The following is a 22286-nucleotide window of genomic DNA, read 5'->3' on the forward strand; positions in this document are numbered from 1 at the left end:
GTACATGGCACAGACACAGCTCCACTTTAGGCCCCGACTGAAAAAGCAGAACCCCCATCGCAGCTAAAATAGCCCACTTGGGAGAGCGTTGGACTGGAGTTCTAAAGGTCCTCACAATAAACCTCACTCCTCCTGATGGTTGTTACGTCTTTCAATAATGGGGTGTTAAAATGTGGATTGTCAAAAGGAACAAAGACAATCCATCTGCAACCTGGTCAACGGACACGTCAACAGTGCAGGTACCCTGCTTTGTGCGGCTCCTTTTCAGTGTCCTCCATTGTCAGCGAACCTCACAAGGTCACAGTTTTTTCCTGATCAGGGCACCGTTTTAGGTTTTGTGGATGAGTGGTCTAAAGCACCAGATGAAGGCTCTTTTTGCTCAGGGGGCACTGGTTGAAATCCCACAGCTGGCATTTTCCTGGTCAGGTCCATTATCCACGACTGGAATGATTTGGCAGCAAAGGACTGTCAGATTGTACAACACACCCGAGCACCTCATGAGCAGAGTTATCCTTTTCCGGGCAAGAACCAAAAACTCTGACTCGAAGGTGCTGATTGCTGCTCCCAGTTGCTTCTAATTTGTCTGCGAGCAAAAATTGAATTTTAGAGTCTGGTTAATTGAAAAGATTTGCTAGCTAGCCAGGAGTTGAAACTTGAATCTTCTGAGATGAGTTATCCTTTGCCCCACTATTCGTACAACAAAAGGACCTGTCATTTAAGGTTAGCTTCTGCATTGTCACTGTTTCGCCAGGACTACAATTGGGTTGAGAGAAAAGTACTTTTTAGACAAGACAATAACAAAAGCAACACACACCTGCCATGACCCAGGGTTGGTGCGGACACAACAATGAGTACGAACCACGATATGATTACAGCTGTCTAACCCGTAGACAACACGTCATCCACTGTGCCACTAGTCATTCAACAAAATAACCTGGAGTTTAAGGTTGGGTTCTAACTAGGCTACCACAGTTTCTGCATTACCAAACACTAATTCAGATGTTGGGACTCATTTTCAGTCAACAAGACCATGTCAACAAAGGTCCTGCAGGAGATGAGGTGACCGAGAGGTTAAGGTGCTGGACTACTAATCCACTGTGTTCTGCGTGCATGGGTTTGAATCCCATCCTCATGGGACTATACCAATGCAGTAGCTTTGACACCACCTGTGTTTTTAGGAAACATCATTAGAATGCAATTAATCAAAGTATCAGGTACGATGTTGGAGATGGAGAATGCTTGTTTAGCAGGAAAAAGACACAATATACCATTTGGACAATGCAGGCATCGATTCCACTTCATCAATGAAATGTTTTCCGCATGTTGCACAATTTTCCACAGGAAAGAAATCTTGACGATGTATCACCAAAAGTGCTGAACCGCCCAATGTGGGGCTGAAACTAGTGCACAAGGAATAACTTGTTTAAGTAAACCTTTTGGACCTCGATGACCCATCAAGACGTCAACCTTTGTTGGTTCAGAACAGGCACAGAACATCCCTGCCTCCCTCTGAATCTTGCAGGTCACTGGGAAGATATTTGGCTCGAAGGACCATTTGGTCTCGAACATGAAACTTTTGATCTGAGTGTCCGGGATTCAAGTCCCTGTTCAGGTGACCAGGTCTGAGGTCCACTTGCAAACGCCTCCTTTTGCCCTCAAAATACAAGGACAACAGGACAACACCTTGGTACTTTGTGGAAAATTCATGAGGAGCCGGGCTTTTAACTGGAACTGGAAAGACTTGCAGCCCCGCACTGTCTGAAGTGGGATTTCAACCCACGCCTCATTAGAGACTGCAACCTGAATGCAGCGCCTTCGACCGCTCGGCCATCCTTCTGTTACCTGAGAAAATAGGTCAGCTGTGGAATTGATCAAACATCAGGATGGCCACGTCAATAAAAACAGAACAAAAAATTATATCTAGAGCAGCAAAAGGCCCGATTAGCTCAGTGGGTAGAGCTTGAGACTCTTTATCTCGTGGTCGTGGGTTCGAGCCCCATGTTGGGCGATTCAGCAGTTTTATTGATACATCTGAAAGATATCTTTCCTGTTGAAAATTGTTCAACATGCAGAAAACATTTCATTCCAAATACATAAAAACAAGTCTTTTGACCAAAGGCCTGGGGGCTCACTTCGTAGGGCATCAGACTTTAAATCTGAGTGTTCAAGTCCCTTCAGAGATCAAGCACATGTCCTTGTTCCTATTTATCACCTTGACTTTTTTTGTAAAAGAAGGACTTGAAAGGCCATGTTTCCACCCAGTTTCGAACTGGGGACCTTTTGCGTGTTAGGCAAACGTGATAACGACTACACTATGGAAACCCGAAAGAAGGGGCTTTTAAGGGGACTGGTGAAGTCACAAAGTAGTTGCCAAACAATGAAACACGACGATGTGTCCAAAGTGGGGGCAGATTGACAATTGTCCAAATGGACAAAGATGTCTCCTTGTAGGGAAAATTGTTCCAGAAATAATGGGCTTTTCTTCAACAAAACAAGACATCACAATCGCGGCTTGAAAGAAACACCTTAGCCACCCTCGGGGTCACTTTGATATCTCGATGGACTCAACTTGTGCCCTTGGAGTCAATGGTTTGTAAATAGGCTTGTAATCTCCTCTAACCTTGTCTGGATGGCTGGATGTCCGGCCTTTTGAAGAATGAAGTTAAGGTCCTTTCAGCCAGCCAATAAGCTTTTTCAAACTATTTGCCAAGTCACAACATAAACAGGGATTGTTCTGAAAACCGGGCTTGAACCAGGGACCTTTAGAACTTCAGTCTAACGTTCTCCAAAGTGAGTATTTCAGCTTCTAAGGTGGTGCTCTGCTTTTTCAGTCGTGGGTAAAAGTGGGGGCAGGGTGAAGCTGTGTCTGTGCCACGTATGTTGCTGTGTACCTGGTCCAGTGTGTTCTCATCTTGGGTTGGAATGTCCCCATGCTGGTAACGGGTGGGGAATACAGTCCATTGATGAGGATAAGAGCTACAGAAAATGGGAAGGATTTCACTGGTTGAAGTCTCCAGCTACCATAAAAACGGTCATGGGCCACAAGCCTGTTCTGAATCCCGCTTTGGCCAATCGACACTACATCGCCTCAACAGCAGTCCTTGTTTGTATAGTGGCCAGTATCGCCGCCTGTCACATGGAAGATTGCGCGGTTCGATTCCCAGACGGGGAGTTCCTGTTTTGTATGTCACGTTGAACCTTGAGCAGGGTTGCAACAACCAGTCCGGGAGAACAAGACCTCTATTCATCTTCTTCTCCAAGTGCTCAGCTGTGTTGTACAATCTGACAGTCCTTTGCTACCAAATCATTCCAGTCGTGGATAATGGACCTGACCAGGAAAATGACAGCGGTGGGATTTCAACCAGTGGCTCCTGAGCGAAAGGAGCCTTAATCTGGTTCTTTAGACCACTCATCCACACAACCCAAAACGGTGCCCTGATCAGGAAAAAACTGTGACCTTGTGAGGTTCGCTGACAACGGAGGACACTGAAATGGAGCCACACAAAGGAGGGTACCTGCACTGTTTACGTGTCCGTTGACCAGGTTGCAGATGGATTGTCTTTGTTCCTTTTGAAAATTCACATTTTAACACCCCATTTATGAAAGACGTAAAGACCATCAGGAGGTAGACCGGGATTCGATTGGCGGACTTGGAATAGTTTTTATGTGCAGTGACAGCAGTTCACAGATAGCGCTGAAAGATGACCCGAACCGTTCGACCGAGGACTAAGACAAATCCTATCTCCACTCAAAACCTAACCAAATGTCAGTTCCCTGACCGGGAATCGAACAACGGCTGCGGTGGTGAGAGCACCAAGTCCCAGCCACTAGACCACCAGGGACTGCATCATGGCTGCACTCTGATAGGCAGAGACTGTGTCGCTTTGACGTACTCCAGCAAAGGAACCAAAATAGTTATGAGACTGGACCTTCTCTGCCAACGCTGCATCAGCAGGGGAATTAGCTCAAATGGTAGAGCGCTCGCTTAGCATGTGAGAGGTAGCGGGATCAATGCCCGCATTCTCCATAAACTCCTTTGTTTTTTTGATGAAATGTTCCCAAGTAGCGAATAGTAATCCGGGCCCCAATCCCGATATCTAGGCCAAACACAGCCATCGGTATCACCCTATACCCAGTCCTAACCTAAACCCAGTCCTAACTGCATTCTCCCCTCTAGCACCTTGTCTTGTCTTGTTGTGGCATCAATGCCCGCAGTCTCCAAGGAGCTCTTTGCCTTTTGTAGAAGAGATGTTGGGATTGGATCTACCCCTTAGCATCCGACAAATACCCCAAACCAGGGGAATTACCTCAAATGGTAAAGTGCTTGCTTAGCATGCGAGAAGTAGCAGAGTCGATACCTGCATTCTCCAAGGAATCCTTTGTATTTTGTAAAAGAGATGTGGGATCGTAAATGAGTCCAGGATCTATCCCTCAGCGTCAGACAAATACCCCAAACCTAATCCTGGCCGCATTCTCTAGATTGGTCTCTTATCATGGAATAGTGAAGAAACCCAGTACGTGATTTATTGTTCTCAAGTAGCGCATCAAGGTGACCCCAACAATTCCACCGAGGGCTTGCAGAGATGAAGAGGCCCCGGTCCCGAAAGGTCTTAAACTACCCGCATGGACAATCCAAATATCTTCTGGACAAAAAAAGTTTGTGGTCAGACAAGACAAAGGTTGAGCCGGTCACCTGAACATGAAACGTTTGATCTGAGTGTCCGGGATTCAAGTCCCTGTTCAGGTGACCAGGTCTGAGGTCCACTTGCAAACGCCTCCTTTTTGCCCTCAAAATACGAGGGCAACAGGACAATCCCTTGGTACTCTATGGAAACTACATGAGGAGCCTGGCTTTTAACTGGAACTGGAAAGACTTGTGGCCCCGCACACAAACCAAGTACGTATCTTCTGATCAGCTGATCCTTAACATCAGCTGTCACAGACATTGGCGTCGTTTGGGGACCTCATCCTGATCCACGGTTACCACTGATTTGTAGAGTAAGTGTCAGGTTCAAACTCCTGTGACACTTGTAAAAACACTGAAATACAGAGACAACAATATTCAAAGTTTACTCGCAGCGAGGAGAGTGAAACCACATACCCAGTGACATGCCGCTCCACTCTGAATATGCAGTTCACACTCCTCTCCTTTTATTCTCTTTCGGGGGTCCCTACTACATGGTCGTGCAACTCTAAGGGGGGGAGGGGGGGGTGGAGAAGGCAGTTGCACGAGCTGTATTTGTTTGTCTATGTGTGTGTGTGTATGTGAGAGCAATTACTTTTAATGTTTTATGAGTTCTTTATCTTGACACATTCTTGCAGGATTAACATGAGCATCTGCAGAGTCGCTGTTGGCTCATCCAGGCACCTCCAGGACCTGGGGGTCACTGGGGGGTCTCTGATCAGGGTCACGGGAACATTCCTTCTCCAGCACATTCAAACACTTTCTATTGTCTAAGCAAATGGATATAAGTTTGATAACTAACAAAATAATACCTGTATCTACATTTTATTCTAACATTTCCCTCCTGTTTATCACGCTTTTATCTGTTTGCTGTTGTTCCTTGGGTCTCCTCTCAGGTTTTCACCTAGCAGGTCATATTTGTCAGAAAATGTGCTTACATTTAAACGGAAGTGTTCTCGTCACCTGAGTCAAAGTACAAGTCAGAAACAAGTCAGGAGCTTATCTATAATAGCTGTCCTAGTCATCATCACTGTCATCGCTGCCACCTGCCACCAGTAGGGGGTACATTTCATTTACCTTGTTGTCATTGGTGCCATGGCTAAATTCACAGTCCATGTGATTCTAACCTTCATGATAGGGATACAACAACATCCACATAAGGCACACAAAAGAAGGGCAACAGCGAGTGCAATAAGCACGGACATCACGTAAGGAGACCATTGTCCCCAAAATGCTCTCCACCAGTCACCAAACATCTCAGTGTCAACACCAGTGTTCTTCATCTTGGTGTTTAGCGCCTCTAAACCAGAGATCGCACGCATCAGCATTCCTGTGGAATCTGTATTGTTGGGGATGGACATGCAACATTGGTCGCCAAACATGGCGCACACTCCTTGCTGATGTGCCAGCAGTCCATCCAAGGCGATGCGATTCTGGAAGGCCATGAGTGACGTGGCATGGAGTTTTTCTCCAATTGCTGTGAGTCCGGCCTCGGTGTAGTTCCCAAGCTTCTGTATGTCATAGTGGAGGAAGTTAATCCTATCCACATTTTTGTTAATTTATCCATGGGATAACATTTTCCTCCAAACCCGCTGCAATCTGATTTACTAGTTTGTACCCCTCGTGGCACGCTGATGGCATCGATGTCAGTGGGATTGTCTTTCGTCATCCAGTCGGTGTCTGAAACCTCCCTTTTTGTTTGGAAGTAGTTTGGGAGGTGATGTTCATCTGCTTCAAAGATTTAGCATTTAGTAACATGTCAACACTCATAGGGTAAATGGATCTGGAATCAGTAATGTCACTACTGCACATGTTCCGCTCATGTTACTATATACAATGTCATAGTGGTATTTGTCTCTACATCAACACCACACGTCTGTTCTCTTGATGTCCTCTGGATGTCCTCCTTGCAGGCGGCCATTTGTTGCCACTTCTGGTGCTTGGCTTGTCCTTGCATTAAAGGTGTGATCCTGCCCAGTTCTGAGTCGGCCACATTCCACTTTAGTGGCTGGTGATGTGATTGTCGTTGTCACCATAAACACCATGTCAGCAAACATCTTCTGAACTTTCAGTCTGGAAGTGATCGTTTGCTGTCAGAGCACAGTTCATTTGATGGATCTTCTTCAGGTCTTGGTGAAGATAAAACTGGACACAATGGCATGGCTGATGAGCTGAGGGGACTCATCATGCATGTTGTTGAATCAGGAAGTTGTTGTTGGTAAAGCAAGGGTGGAGGTGTGCGATCAAGATCATGGTCCACTCCGAGACACTGAGGCACTGTATGGGAAAGAAGAAGACACTGCAACTTGTCAGGAACACCAATTCTGATGTTACAATAGTGATCTTAGAACTAGGATGCATTGTTCGGTTTTCTGGACCAGGGTATGTGCTATAATCTTCACTGCTCAGCACGATGCCTCAGAGTCTAGGACTCTGAAGTCCCCTGCATCACAGACTGGTCTTTACCTTCCTCGTCAGAACAATGACTACTTTACAATGCGTTTGATGTATCCAAGTGTTTCTTTCTACAATTCTTAATGCTGTTGGTGTCGTTAACAGTACTTGATAAGGCCCTTCCCACTTGGGAGAGTGCCAGTGTTTTCTTTTTCCACTTTTACTCAACACTCAGTCTCCTGGTGTCAATCTCATGTCTTCTATCAAAGTGGAATCGTCATCAGTTTTCTACACATTTCTGAACTGTGTCAACCTATAAGGTTTACCAAACAATGTTTCATATGGACTCGAACCATTTGTGCCGTTATGTTTGTGTAATTTAACAAGATCTAAACATTGTGTCCTTGGACACTTTGTTTCTTCCATGCATTTTCTATTCTACCAGTCCTCCACTTTGGGGATGGTACGCGCTATGGTTCTTTAAGTCCATGTGGAACATTGTTCCTGTTTTCCTTTCCCTTTTTTTCTTTTCTTTTACAAGTTGATTTACAAAGTGACTGCTGTAGTCTAATTCTGTTTCATTGAAAATATATTCCATGCAGATTAGATGAATACCATGTTAAACTGTGATCAGTACTTGTCAACCACTAGTAAAGTTAGTATAAGGTCAGGACACAGCATCCTGTGCTGCGTCTCGTGTTATCTTTTCAGAGATCATTGTGGGAGAATCACAAAGCCAGGATGGTCTCAGGCATTTATGGCCATTCACTCATTGGGAAACTAAACTCAGGAGGTAATAAAGATAATGGGGTGAATGAGCAAGTATCTGGTCCAGGAACAGGATCCTGGTCCATCTCATACACATACCCCCTACTCCATCCCATCTGAGGCCAATCTACAACAGCTCTGGGGTGCAAGAATCAGGGCTGACCTTCCTTCACTTTTATTTAGCTCAATAAGGTCCATGTGTATTACTTGAAATTAATATTGTGGTTTTGGAAATTGGCCACGCCTCGGTCACAAGTTGTCCTGGACGTTGTGTTTTGCACACGTTAAAAACGTGCTACAAAATTTTTTGGAATACGATTTTTTAAATACGAATTAAAGTGGGTGTTAATAGTGTGACACATCCCTCCTGTTGAGACATGTGTAACACCATGGCTCAAAATATCAGCCCACTTTTACAATTTTTTGGCAAGATTGGTTTCTTATCTGTCGACATATAAACATTTTTGTCCAGGGTTGCTTTATTCCTAAGCCAGTGGTCAATTTCCTGTTTTGGACTTTGTTGTTGCATATCAGCCAATATCTCAAAATCTACTTGTAATTTTTCAGGTTGAGCGTGGTGAATCGCTCAAGTGTTAAGTGTGGTTGGGACAAAAGTGTCGCCATGCAAGACAGATGTCTAGCAGGAGACAAAAATGTCATGTTAGTCTAATAGCAGGGTAGAAACCGCATGCACTTGTTTCCATGCCTATAGGTGCTGCTATTACAGCCCGCACACAATGTAAGATGGCGCATGCTACTGCATCTAGCTTACAAGAGTAGTACGCTATTGGTCGTTTCTTTGCACCATACTCTTGTAGTAAGACTGAGTACATGACCTCAGTCTCACTTCACACCTTTAAAATCTACTGTTTGTATAAATGTTTTGCTGTAAACACTGTAAGAGTGACATAATTTTTAAGTCTGTTTTGTACATTAAGTTTGTTAATGTACTATTTGTGCATAGTTCGGGATCCAACATCTACATCTAATTAGTGAATCCTAAAAAGGACATCATTTGCTTTTACCCACTTTTATGGCCTTCTTTTGCTAATTGATGCAATAAGGCTATTGTGTCTTCCTCACACGGTTTCTTATCTGGTGACGCTAGTAGGATGTCATCTACATATAGTAATATCTGGCTTCCATTTGGGGGTTCAACATAGACATACTGGCTATCATTGCTTGTGAATAAATTATCGGGCTTTCACAATATCCTTGTGGTAGGCGTGTGTATGTATATTTTTCCTGCAAACGTAAATGCGAACCTAAACCTTCTTTCTCTATTGGAATGGAGGAGAATGCATTACTGATGTCTACTATGGTGAACTATGTGACATTTGTTGGTAAAGAATTTAACAATGTGTGTGGGTCAGGCACACAAGGTACTCTTGTCACCACAGCTTGATTTACAGCTTATCCTGTATCATTATTATTATTATTATTATTATTTATTATTACTTATCTTCTTTTGTGTCTGTTATTATATGGGAGCCAGGCAACGACATTTCGTTGGCAATTTCACTACTGTGTTTTTGTGCAATGACAATAAAGGGAGTCTATCTATCTATCTATCTATCTATCTATTCTCCATCTCACAGAGAGTGGCACTTTTTCCCACTGGAAAATTAAGGATGTTCCATTTTGAGTTGTTACATTCTACTAAGGCTTTAGCTTTTAACAATTCTTCTATCACTGGTTTTATTGGGTATTGCCTAACACATGGTCTGTAATCATTTTTAGCTTTAATTTGTACAGGTTGGGCACTTTTAATTAGTCCTACATCTGATGGACCTAGAGACCACAATATTGTTGGTATGTTTTTTTTAATTTGTTTTCTTCCTCTTCGGTCAAAACATAAGTTGATCAAGCTGAATCTATTATGTGTCTGCCAAAATTAATCTGAATTGTCCAGAACAATGGTTTTCTCAATAGTCCTGTGGATTCACTGACTTCATACCCCTGTGGGTCTACAGTCCAGTCTTTGGCATTCATCCCAATTCGTATTATCTGCCCTGTGTCTTTCCATTTGTCATCCGACTCTTTGTAGAGTGATACATGTGGCTTCGTCCACCCATAATACAATGGGTCAAGTTCTTTTAATGTCACGGCCACTGCTGCAGTACTTCCTCCATCAGTATACAAATGTGTAAGGAGTATTTTTGCAGGTGTAGCTTTTTCTAATCTCTTCTCATAGTTTAGGTCGGATCCGCAGTCTTGTCTTAAATTAATGGTTACATGCAGTTCATCTGGTGGCATTTGATCCTGTACTATTTGAAGCGATGGTAAAGCTTCCTGAAGGAGGCTAGTGCCTATGCTCAACGGAGGCTTGTTTGGGATGTCCAGGGAATAGATGATTAGATGGTTCCCCTTTCCCTTGCAAGACGAAGCTACTTTGTAATTCGTGTTTTCGCCTGACTACCAGTTGGCCCTTGTCTGTGGGAACTAGGGCAAGACCCAATGCTCCCATTGCGTCTCTTCCTAGTAAATTTGCTGGACATTGCGGGGCTAGGAGGATGGATAGTTTACATGTCCCCCCTTGCGGGTCTCTAATAGTTGCTGGTAGGGAGTTGATTGCTATTGTCAAATCTCCTCCTGCTGTCCTGAGCCATGTATTGCCTGCAGATCTGAAATGTGGAAATTCTTCCCTGCAAGTTGTTCTACATGCTCCCGAGTCACAAATGAATCTGATTGGATTACCATTCACTTCCAATGTGACTTCCGGTCGGGGATGTTCAAAGGCAAATATCTCTTGTAGATTTAATTCTACTACTGGTTCATCATTTCGTTGTGGTTGTATTTGTTTAGACACGCCTAGTCATGCTGAATATGGCTTTTGGTTCCTTTTGTACTGGCCTTTGTCACAATCACGGGAGAAGTGACCTTCTTCACCGCAATTCCAACATCCAGTATTGTTGGGATAGCTTCGTACATTCTGTCTACCTGTTCCTCTACCTCTTCCTCTTCCTTTTCCTCTGAATCGTCCTTGACTTTGGAAGAGGATTTCTCCGTTATCTGTAACAAAGGTGTCTATTTTTTGCATCTTATTTTTGTTGTTTAACACCTTTTCTGCATGCTGCGCGTACGTGATATAGTCTGCCATATTTGCTGTGGGCATTCCGATGAAATGTTTATCAACCCACCCTTTTATGCCAGGATTTGAATTAGCATGTATCGCGTTTTTTAACTGTTGTTGGTATGGGCCTGTGGGTTCATCATCTTCAGCAAGGCCGCTATTTTGTTTGAATACCGTAATCGTACGCCCTCTATACTCATCAAATGATTCGTCATTCTTTTGTTTGCATTGTCCTATTGTTGAGTAATTAGCTCTTTTCCTGAACTTTGCTAGGACTCTCTCTTCCAACTGATTGATTCTTTGCTCCAATGTTGTTCATGTCTGTAATAAATTTTACGGCGTCCTCTTTTACAGGTGTGACACCATCTAAGGCCTTCTTTACATCTTCCTGTGTCCATGTACGATACACTAAGATTGTGGGATTTTCATCATTGGCTACATTGGGGTTTGGTACTTCTATCATTGGAAACGCATCGGTTTCCGGTGAAACCCTAGGTGGTAATTTAGGAGAAAATACTTCTCCCATCTGTTTTGACCATTCAACAGAAAAAGGTTTAGCTCTTGTTTGTGGTGGGTATGGCGCTGATGGTCTGACATTGTGGTTGTCATAATGTGGGGGTTCAGCGAACTGTGGATACAATCGTGATTGTCCACTTACTACACCATCATTTTGACTACGATTGCTCACTCCTTTAGTTGGCATAACCCTACTTTCGTTACCTTCCTTTCGTGTCACAAATGTGAGTCTTTCTCCTCACTTACTTTTCCTTCATCTTTTTGATCCTCCTGAAGTAAAACTTCCCTTACTGTGTTTTGTAACTCTTCCTTTTTACAACGTTCGCTTTCTGCTCTTTCTCTCGCCTTCCTTTCTTTCTTCATTTTAGCCTGGCCTTTCTGTCTTTTTTCTGCCAACTCCTTCCAATATGATAGGTCATCATACCCTTCCTTTTGCATTTTATTGGTTTGATTCTTGTTCTTTTTCGCCATGTCCTGTTGCAATTTAATTAATTTAGGGATCGATAATTGTCCATCAAAACCATACTTGTTAATCCATAATTCTAGATGTTTTATTTTGGTTGGTTGGTGCTGAAACACGTAACACCAATCCTTGCAATTTAGTTTCTCCCTTTTGACTTGTGGTTTCCCACTTTTATTTCCCATCTTGGGAATAATTTGGTCCCTGTTGTGATGAGCTTCCTAGGGAAAACTAACAACAGGGTTGTTTGTCAGTGAGAGAGTAATGAACTTTTCTTTGAGGTAATTCTCAAGCTTCTACCCTGGTGAGGGCGGAGAATTCTTGCCTCTGCTTCCTCAAATACTTACTCTTTTTCTCACCCTTTAATATGAAGACCTGTCTAGTGACAAAATCTCCCATTCACACACTCATTCGTACTTTGAAAACGTTTTCACATTCAAACCCCGAAAAGGCCTTTCACCGCGGAGGCACTCCTTTTCTAGCCTAACATGACCGCCAACTCCGTCTTTGTACAAAAAACTGCCAACTCTGTCTTATTGTGAAAGACCGCCAACTCCGTAACACTGTGGGTCCATCTTATTACACAAGACTGCCAGCTCGTCTTCCTACAGAAGACTGTCGAGTCCGTCTCTTTGCTTGCCAGCGACTAGTATACACAAGGCTTTTAGCACCGGGTGACAAACCTTATTGACTCGCGGGCCGCACTCAGCTCTAGGGGTCAAAAACCCTTAGTGGGCTGCATGTGGACCCCAGGTCTCAGTTTGCCCACCCCTGCTTTAACACAAAGGGTTGACACCCTTTCACTCACAACACAAAGGGACGGCGCCCTTTTACTCTACACTCTGATCAAAAGTGTCTTACTGATTGTTGTCTTCTCTTCCGTAGGTATCCCGTCAACCTTCAGCTTCCAGTTGTTGAGCTGAGAAGACAGCCCGTCAAAGGGTTTTGTCTGCCGTGGCCACGGTCTTTCTGTCTTGTCCGCTCCACAACTGGACTCCTCAGGTATCTTGGGATCTGGCTCGAAGGACCAAGTAAAGGTCAGGTTCAAACTCCTGTGACACTTGTAAAAACACTTAAATACAGAAATACAGAAGAGACAGACAACAATATTAAAAGTTGCTCGCAGCGAGGAGAGTGAAACCACATACCCAGTGACATGCCGCTCCACTCTGAATATGCAGTTCACACTCCTCTCCTTTTATTTTCTTTCGGGGGTCCCTACTACATGGTCGTGCAACTCTAAGGGGGGGGGGGGGGGGGGGGGTGGAGAAGGCAGTTGCACAAGCTGTATTTGTTTGTCTATGTGTGTGTGTATGTGAGAGCAAATACTTTTAATGTTTTATGAGTTCTTATCTTGACACATTCTTGCAGGATTAACATGAGCATCTGCAGAGTCGCTGTTGGTGCATCCAAGCACCTCCAGGACCTGGGGGTCGCTGAGGGTCTCTGATTAGGGTCACGGGAACATTCCTTCTTCAGCACATTCAAACACTTTCTATTGTCTAAGCAAATGGATATAAGGGTGATAACTAACAAAATAATACCTGTATCTACATTTTATTCTAACACTCGCCCGATATGCGCTCCGCAGCGCCTTGTCATTCCAGCCGCTCGACAACCGGCTGCGGGAGCGCAGCACACAGCAGAGGGCGGAGCCTCTCCGACCCACACGTCGGCTCCAAATCCCTCCTCCTGGGGCTCTTCCGGCACCACTCCTCCCTCCCTGCTCCAGCAGTGGAGCGCCGTCTGATGACGTCGGGAGTGTCGTCCCCATGCAACTGGGAGCCAGTCGCCTTTCGTCAGCGGAGAGGAGTCACCGTCCACGCCTGTGCCTGTACTGTGGGAGTCCTACACACAATTTCCCGCTGTCCAGTTCGCCCAGCACGCCAACGCTCTTCCTCCACCAGGGATATTCCCCAGCTGCTGGCACTGCCCGCTCCAACCACACCGGCTGCGTCATCCGCTTTGGTGAGCCGACTTCAGGTGGAAGGTACGATATCCTACCACAGCATTAATTGACTCTGGGGCGGACGAGAACTTCATTGATAGCGGACTGGTCAGTTCTCTCAACATTCCTACTGTTGAGCTTGTCACCCACAAGAATGTCCGCTCGCTAGATGAACATCACCTGGCATGCATTACGCATCAGACGTGCACCATACCCTTGGTGCTGTCGGGTAACCACCACAAGGTCACTAATTTTTTTCTTATGCCCTCTCGCTCATCTCTGTTAGTACTCGGCCTCCCCTGGCATCCCGTGCGTGTGTTACGATTGTGATGTTTTGTCATTCAGCGCCACTTTGCAGAGGCACATCCACTCGACAATTTAATTTGTTCTCCGACAGTGGTTCCCAATGTGGCATTGGTGGTTCAGTGGTAGAATTCTCGCTTGCCAAGCGGGAGGCCCGGGTCCGATTCCCGGCCAATGCAGTATATCTGAGCTTATACCTTTCTTTAGAGCTCATGTTGAAAAAGTACAAAGGCTCTTTTCCTGCGAAAGGGCAGTATTCAGAATGACACCTGAAACGTAACAGACCGGACCACCCGAGAGTTAAGGTGGACAGCACTTAGTGAAACCTGACTGCAGTCATGCTGTTGTAGTCACTGTCGCGCAGTTGGTCAGCACGTTTGGCTGTTAACTGAGAGGTTGGTGGTTCGAGCCCACCCAGGGACTCTCAGTTCACACATTTGTTGGACTTTGGACTCCCTCCCTTGTATGAACATTTTTCCCCATTGGCGAGCTGTTTTTGTGTTGGTGCCAGATGCACTGCTGGCACTGTGGCTAAGCTGGTCAAAGTGCCTGTCTAGTAAACAGGAGATCCTGGGTTCAAATCCCAGCACTGCCTGGGTGCTTGGTCAGTGAAACTTTGGCAGCTGATTTGTGAACCATGTACTTCTTTTTGTCACTTGCCCTTCAAGAACGAATTGACGTTGCATCCACAGCTGACGTGATTGTTGTGGATCCCATTACGCCAGAAGGTGCTTGAATCCAAAGAGTATGACATTGTGATGTGTTGTCATTCAGCGCCACTTTGCAGAGGCTCATCCACTTGACAGTTGAATTTTTTTTCTCTTACAGTGTGTCCCCATGTGGCATTGGTGGTTCAGTGGTAGAATTCTCACTTGCCAAGCGGGGGCCGCGCGCGTGTTGTTGACATTTGCTGCCAGCCAATCAGGATGCGACACAGACGTCAGACATCGATGTTGAAATCAAGAGAACAAAGTCACCCCTTTACAAACTATTTGCCAACTCACGATGTAAACAGCAATTGTGCTGAAAACTGGGATTGAACCAGGGACCTTTAGAGATTCAATCCAACGCTCTCCCAACTGAGCAATTTCAGCTGCAAAGGGGGTTCTCTGCTTTTTCAGTCTGGGCTAAAAGTGGGGGTAGGGTGAAGCTGTGTCTGTGCCACGTACTATGTTGCTGTGTACCTGGTCCAGTGTGTTCTCATCTTGGGTTGGAATGTCCCATGCTGGTAAAGGGTGGGGAATACAGTCCGTTGATGAGGATAAGCGGGACAGAAAATGGATGGAGTTCACTGGTTGAAGTCGCCAGGTACCATAAAAATGGTAATGGGCCACGAGCGTGTTCTGAATTCCCCTTTGGCCAAATTGGCTAAATGGCCGTACTAAAAGCACCATACTTGGAGCCTGTGGTCAATGTCAACATTCGGGCTAATTCAGTTCCATTGAGACGGTGATTATGTACCAAGTCAGTTATGTCAGGTCAAGGTTGTTGTGTGGTTTTGGCATGGATAAGGCTATGTATCTAAATTCAGGAGGAGTCCATGGTCTGTAAACATACTGAGGTACTCCCCCTGCTGTTGCGGAACTTGCGGGAACTTGCAAATTTTCCCACTGAGGGATGAATAAAGGCATATCGTATCTTCTACCATAGGGTAGGCTTCTCCTTCTACTTCAAAGGGTAGGTTTTGGCAAGAAGTAGGATTCTTAATCCTACTTCTTGCCATTCTTAATGATTTCCCGAGTTCCAACATTTCCTTGGGAGCGAGTTTGATAACCTCGGGGTGTGGACATACTCGTTGATATGCCAACGAGGTTGGGAGGATTCCAACTATGGTCTTTTGGTTTTAGTGTGCCATTTAATTGAGTCGAGTCAATAGTTCCCCAAGAGAGGGTGGACATGGGTGTCTGTTCAGGGGCGGTTGCAGAGTGATCATAAATTGGAAATGTCGGGTACAAAGATGTGGCCTGAGTCGGAGTCTGTAGAACTACAGATGACTGAAAGTCTCGCTCCTTCTGAAACAAGGTTGTTTGTGGAATTGATCAAACATCAACATGGCCACATCGATAAAAAAGAAAAACAAAAAATTATATCTACAGCAGAAAAAGGCCTGGTTAGCTCAGTGGGTAGAGCATGAGACTCTTACTCTCAGGGTCCTGGGTTTGAGACCCACATTGGGTGTGCATGTGAGGAAGACACTTGGTTTGTGTGCGGGGCTACACAAGCCTTTCCAGTTCCAGTTAAAAGGTAGGCACCTCAGGCAGGCATTGATGGTTCAGTGGTAGAATTCTCGCTTGCCAAGCGGGAGGCCCGGGTCTGATTCCCGGCCAATACAGTATATCTAAGCTTTTACCCAGAGCTCATGTTGAAAAAGGACAAAGGCTCTTTTCCTGCCAAAGGGCAGAATTCAGAATGACACCTGAAAAGTAACAGACCGGACCACCTGAGAGTTAAGGTGGACAGCACTTGAGTATTTGCAACTTTCTGTCAGAAGTGGAAACTTACTGAAACCTTACTGCAGTAATGCGAATGTAGTCTCTATGCAGCAATTGGTCAGTGTGTTTGGCTGTTAACTGAGAGGTTGGTGGTTCGAGCCCACCCAGGGCAGCTCAATTGACACATGTGTTTGGCTTTGGGCTCCCTCCCTTGTATGAACATTTTTGCCCATTGGTGAACTGTTTTTGTGTCGGTGCCAGATGCACAGGATTTCCTTTTTTACTGAAGGCACCATTGTCAAGTTTGCATGCTTCGCAGGCACTATGCTTTAGTTGGTCAAATTACATGCCTAGCAAAGAGGGGCTCATTGGTTCTAATTCCAGCAGCCCTCTACTGGTATTTCCATGACTCTGGTTTTCATACTTTTATCAGAGGTCATGTTGAAGAACAAAGACTGTTTTCTGGAGAAACGCAAGACCCCAGAATGCAATAGGTCTGCTTTGTATACATTTCAGCAGCGGTCATGTTGAAAAGCACCCCTGGTTTACTGCCCAGGAGGAGCAGCCTCGGCCACTTTAGAATGAAGGGTGACGCCACTTCAAGATGCAAGAAGCTGTCAGAAGTGGGACTCAAACCCACGCCTCATTAGAGACTGCAACCTGAATGCAGCACCAAACTTCAGGTTCAGGTTCAAACTCCTGTGACACTTTAATTACAGAAGAGACAGACAACAAAATTCAAAATTTCTCGCAGCGAGGAGAGTGAAAAAACAAACCCGGTGGCATGCCGCTCCACTCTGAGGATGCCATTCATGCTCCTCTCTTTTTATTTTCTTTAGGAGGTCCCTAATACATGGCTGTGCAACTCTAAGGGGAGGGGGAAGCAAGCAGTTGCACGAGCTGTACTTGTTGTCTATGTGTGTGTGTGTATGTGAGAGCAATTACTTTTTGTGCATGTGTTCTTATCTTGGCGCATTTTGCATGATGAACAGGAACATCTTCAAGGTAGCTACTGATATTCCCAGGCACCTGCAAGATTAGTGGTGCTGGGAGTTGCTGGTCAGCGTCATGGAATGTTCCTGGTTAAAACACTCAAGACTATTGTCTATTGTCTAAGCAAACAGATATAAGGGTGATAACTTAACACTATAATAATTGAATTTACATTTTATTCTAACAGTTAGTCCAGATTAACAGCCTAGTTATTTGTCAGTCCCAGGGACCATTTCTAGACCCTTGTGTGACACTTGTGGAGAGCCCTTGCATTCTTCCCAATTGGTAAACCCTTTGTATCGGTGCCAAATATACGGGATTCTCCCCCTGCTGACCGAATGAAACACGACAAATGGCATCATCTCAGCGTTGGAGCAGTTTATGTCTAGAAGAGTAAAGGCAGCATTGCCAGGGTGACTTACTCGGCTGGCGCTGTGGCTTAGCTGGTCAAAGTGCCTGTCTTGTAAACAGGAAATCCTGGGTTCAAATCCCAGCAGTGCCTGGCTGCTTAGTCTGTGAAACTTTGGCAGCTAATTTCTGACCCACGTACCTCTTTTTGTCACTTGCCCTTCAAAAACGAGTCAATGGTGCATCCACAGCTGACATGATTGTTGTGGATCCCGTTACGCCAGAAGGTGCTTGAATCCAAAGAGTATGACATTGTGATGTTTTGTCATTCAGCGCCACTTTGCAGAGGCTCATCCACTTGATAGTTTAATTTTTTTCTCTTACAGTGTGTCCCCACGTGGCATTGGTGGTTCAGTGGTAGAATTCTCACTTGCCAAGGGGGGCCGCGCGTGTGGTGTTGACATTTGCTGCCAGCCAATCAGGATGCAAGAGAGACATCGGAGAAGCAGAGAGACTTCAGAGAAATGAATTCAGGTTTTCAAATCCCGTCTAAGTCATCAGTAAAGTCACTGTTTTCTTCTCCACAATATTATTGTTTTCCAATTAATCCCTATATCATTACAAACTATTTCTATCAGGCTTATATTGATAACAGTGCTTGAAATAAAATACAAAATCAATGCAATGTCATTCATTCATTTTCTACCGCTTTTCCTCACGAGGGTCGCGGGGGGTGCTGGAGCCTATCCCAGCTGTCTTCGGGCGAGAGGATAAATGCAATGTAACAAAGAATATTTATTTATCAGGGTACCACACTCAAGAACACTCTCAATGATAAAAAATAAATAATAATCTACATGTAAGCAGTCATGAATAATAAATATACGTATTGTTCACTTATTTTGCCGTCTTTGTTTCTCCTTTTCATAGAAAGGAGAGGCAGGCAGTAGATGTACTTCTCTGAAGCCAGCGTGGATGTGGGGGCTTTTCGGGCCCTGCTTCAGCTGCATCCTGCAGAGGCACTTTCGGACAGGGGGTGGAGGAGATTCCTCCCTCTTCCTTCTTCTTCTGCTGTTTTTCCTCCACCCTCTTTCTTGTCTCATCCAGCTCTTGCTGGAAGAAGTCTGTTTGACTGAAATCTTTAAACGGCATTTTAGGGTCTGTCAGACCTTCTGCAGCAATAAGAGTATCTGACAGGGCTAATAAGGCAAATAAAACCATGAAATACACATTTGTAATTTGGTTCAAACAAGCTGCAACTATGAGAACAAAGGGACACATGATTTTTACCTGGCTTTGCTTTGGCTGAAGCTCAGTTAGAGAAATTTCACGAATAACTATAACATACAAATAACTGTTGCTAATGCTAATAGGTATACTACGTGTAATAGGTATACTGCGGCAGTCGTAAATAACGAACAATAGCGGAAGTGGCACCACCACACCACAAACAGCCACATAAAAACATGAAAGCAGAACAGTTCAAAGACAAAATATATTTTTTTTTAAGTATTTGTGCTGTTTTCTTTTACTGTAGTTTACCATGTTTTTGTCCGTCTCGTCGCTCACTCGCTCGCAATTGCTTTTTTCGCTCACAAAAGCAATTGTGCTCTTTATTACCCGAAGTTCAACATGGATGGAGGACAGAAGCGGCCACATCGCCACTCCTGGACAAAAGTATATTACATTCATAATGGGCTTTCGCTATAATTGGAAATGAATGGGGAATGTTTCGGTTGTTTCAGCAGACCCGGAGACCCGGGTCCGATTCCGAATGCAACAGGGCTGTTTTTATACCTTTCATCGGTGTAAAAAAGTGCAAAGACCGTTTTCGGCACCAACACATGACCTCTGAATTTGATCAGAAATGTCACACCTCTCCACCTCCACATCCATCAATCTTCCTCCGCTTATCCAGGTCCAGGTCGCGGGGGGCAGTCTTAGTAGGGAAGCCCAGATTTCCCGGTCCCCGGCCACCTCCTCCATCTCCACCGGGAGGACACCAAGGTGTTCCCAGGCCAGCTGTGAGACATAATCCCTCCAGCGTGTCCTAGGTCTGCCCCGGGGCCTTTTCCCGGCTGGGTATGCCCGGAACACCTCACCAGGGAGGCGTCCGGGAGGCATCCGGACTAGATGCCCGAGCCACCTCAACTGACTCCTCTCGATGTGAAGGAGAAGTGGCTCTACTCTGAGCCCTCCCGGATGACTGAGCTCCTCACCCTATCTCTTAGGGTGAGTCCAGCTACCCTACGGAGGAAACTCATTTCAGCCGCCTGTATCCGAGATGTCATTCTTTCGGTCATGACCCAAAGCTCATGACCATAGGTGAGGGTGGGAACATAGATCGACCGGTAAATTGAAAGCTTTTTTAACCACGACGGTCCGTTACAGCGACCGCATTACTGCCGAGGCTGCGCCGATCCGTCTGTCGACCTCACGCTCCCACTTTCCCTCACTCGTGACCATACCTAAGATACCTAAACTCCTCCACCTGGGGTAGGACCCCATTCCCAACCCGGAGGGAGCACTCCACCCTTTTACGACTGAGAACCACGGCCTCTGATTTGGAGGTACTGAGTCTCATCCCAGACGCTTCGCACTCAGATACAAACCGTCCCAGTAAGCGCTGAAGGTCACAGCCCGTAGAGGCCATAAGAACCACATCATCTGCAAATAGCAGAGATGAGATTCTAAGGCCCCTGAAACAGATTCCCTCAACACCTTGGCTGCGCCTAGAAATTCTGTCCATGAAAATTGTGAACAGAATCGGTGACAAAGGGCAGCCTTAGCGGAGGCCAACGTTTACCGGAAACAGGCTCGACTTACTACTGACAATGCGAACCAGACTCCTGCCCCGTTTGTACAAGGACCAGATAGCACGTAGTAGCGTGCCACCAATCCCCCCAAAGTACGCCACGAGGGACACGGTTGAATGCCTTTCCCAGATCCACAAAGTACATGTAGACTGGTTGGGCAAACTCCCATGCACCCTCCAGCACCCTCGTGAGGGTGTAGAGCTGGTCCAGTGTTCCATGACCAGGACGAAAACCGCATTGGACCTCTTGTAACGGAGGTTTGACCAACGGTCGTACCCTTCTCTCCAGCACCCTGGAATAGACTTTCCCAGGGAGGCTGAGGAGTGTGATCCCCCTATTGTTGGAACACATCCTCCGGTCACCCTTCTTGAGAAGGGGGACCACCACCCTGGTCTACCAATCCAAAGATACTGTCCCCGACATCCACGCAATGTTGAAGAGACGTGCCAGCCAAGACAGTCCCTCAACATCCAGAGCCTTGAGGAATTCCGGGCGGAACTTGTCCACCCCGAAGCTTTGCCACTGAGGAGGTGACGGAGGAGGAGGAACCGTACCTCGCCCAGATGTGGGATACCGGGGCCTCACCCTGGAGCCAGGCCCGGGGGAGGGGCTCGCAGGTGAGCGGCTGGTGGTCGGGCCTTCCCCCTCCAGCCACATGGGCTCTCCCCCTCGTAGACCCACCACCTACGGGGGCAAGCATAAGGGTCCGGTGCATTGTGTGTTGGGTGGCGATCAAGGGCGGGTGCATGGGTATCTGGTCTTCGGTGGCCAAAAACTGGTTCTTGGGACATGAAATGTCACTTCTCTGGTGGGGAAGGAACCTGAACTTGTGCAAGAGGTTGAGATATTCCGGCTAGACATAGTCGGACTCACCTCGACCCACAGTTTGGGTTCCGAAACCAAACTCCTCGAGAGGGACTTGACCTTGTTCTACTCTGGAGTTGCTGCAGGGGAGAGGCAGCAAGCTAGTGTAGGCTTATTAATAGACCCCGGCTATTCTCTATGCCTTCGGGCTGGGGAAAAGGTCCTAACTGTCATTTGTGCGTACGCGCCAAACGGCAGTTCGGAGTACCCCGTATTTATGGAGTCCTGGTGACTCCGTCGTTCTACTGGGAGACTTCAACGGCCATGTGGGCAATGACAGTGTGACCTGGAGGGGCGTGATTGGGAGGAACGGCCTCCCTGATCTGAACCCGGGCAGTGTGATGTTATTGGACTTCTGTGCGAACCACAGTTTGTCCATAACTAACACCATGTTCGAACATAGGGATGTCCATAAGTGCACTTGGCACCAGGACACCCTAGGCCGCAGGTCTATGATCGACTTTGCAGTCGTGTCATCAGACCTGCGTCCGCATGTTCTGGACAGGCGGGTGAAGAGAGGGGCTGAGCTGTCAACTGATCACCACCTGGTGATGAGTTGGATTAGATGGCGGGGGAGGATGCTGGACAGACCTGGTAGACCCAAACGAGTAGTGAGGGTGTGCTGGGAACGTCTGGCAGAGTCTCCCGTTCGTCGAGTCTTCAACTCTCACCTCTGGCAGAGCTTCG

General features: G+C 46.0%; 3 non-coding genes across 3 annotated transcripts; 2 read left to right on the forward strand and 1 right to left on the reverse strand.

Annotated features, from left to right (window-relative positions):
• Positions 1 to 2249: 2249 nt before the first annotated feature.
• trnav-aac (transfer RNA valine (anticodon AAC)) lies at positions 2250 to 2322 on the reverse strand. Its single transcript has one exon. It is a non-coding gene; the product is annotated as a tRNA-Val (tRNA).
• An 11932-nt stretch (positions 2323 to 14254) lies between these two features.
• On the forward strand, positions 14255 to 14325 carry trnag-gcc (transfer RNA glycine (anticodon GCC)). Its single transcript has one exon. It is a non-coding gene; the product is annotated as a tRNA-Gly (tRNA).
• Positions 14326 to 17999: 3674 nt separating this feature from the next.
• Positions 18000 to 18073, forward strand: trnat-ugu (transfer RNA threonine (anticodon UGU)). Its single transcript has one exon. It is a non-coding gene; the product is annotated as a tRNA-Thr (tRNA).
• Positions 18074 to 22286: the final 4213 nt, after the last annotated feature.

The sequence above is a fragment of the Doryrhamphus excisus genome, chromosome 5, assembly GCF_030265055.1.
Source record: "Doryrhamphus excisus isolate RoL2022-K1 chromosome 5, RoL_Dexc_1.0, whole genome shotgun sequence".
Taxonomy (NCBI): Eukaryota; Metazoa; Chordata; class Actinopteri; order Syngnathiformes; family Syngnathidae; genus Doryrhamphus; species Doryrhamphus excisus.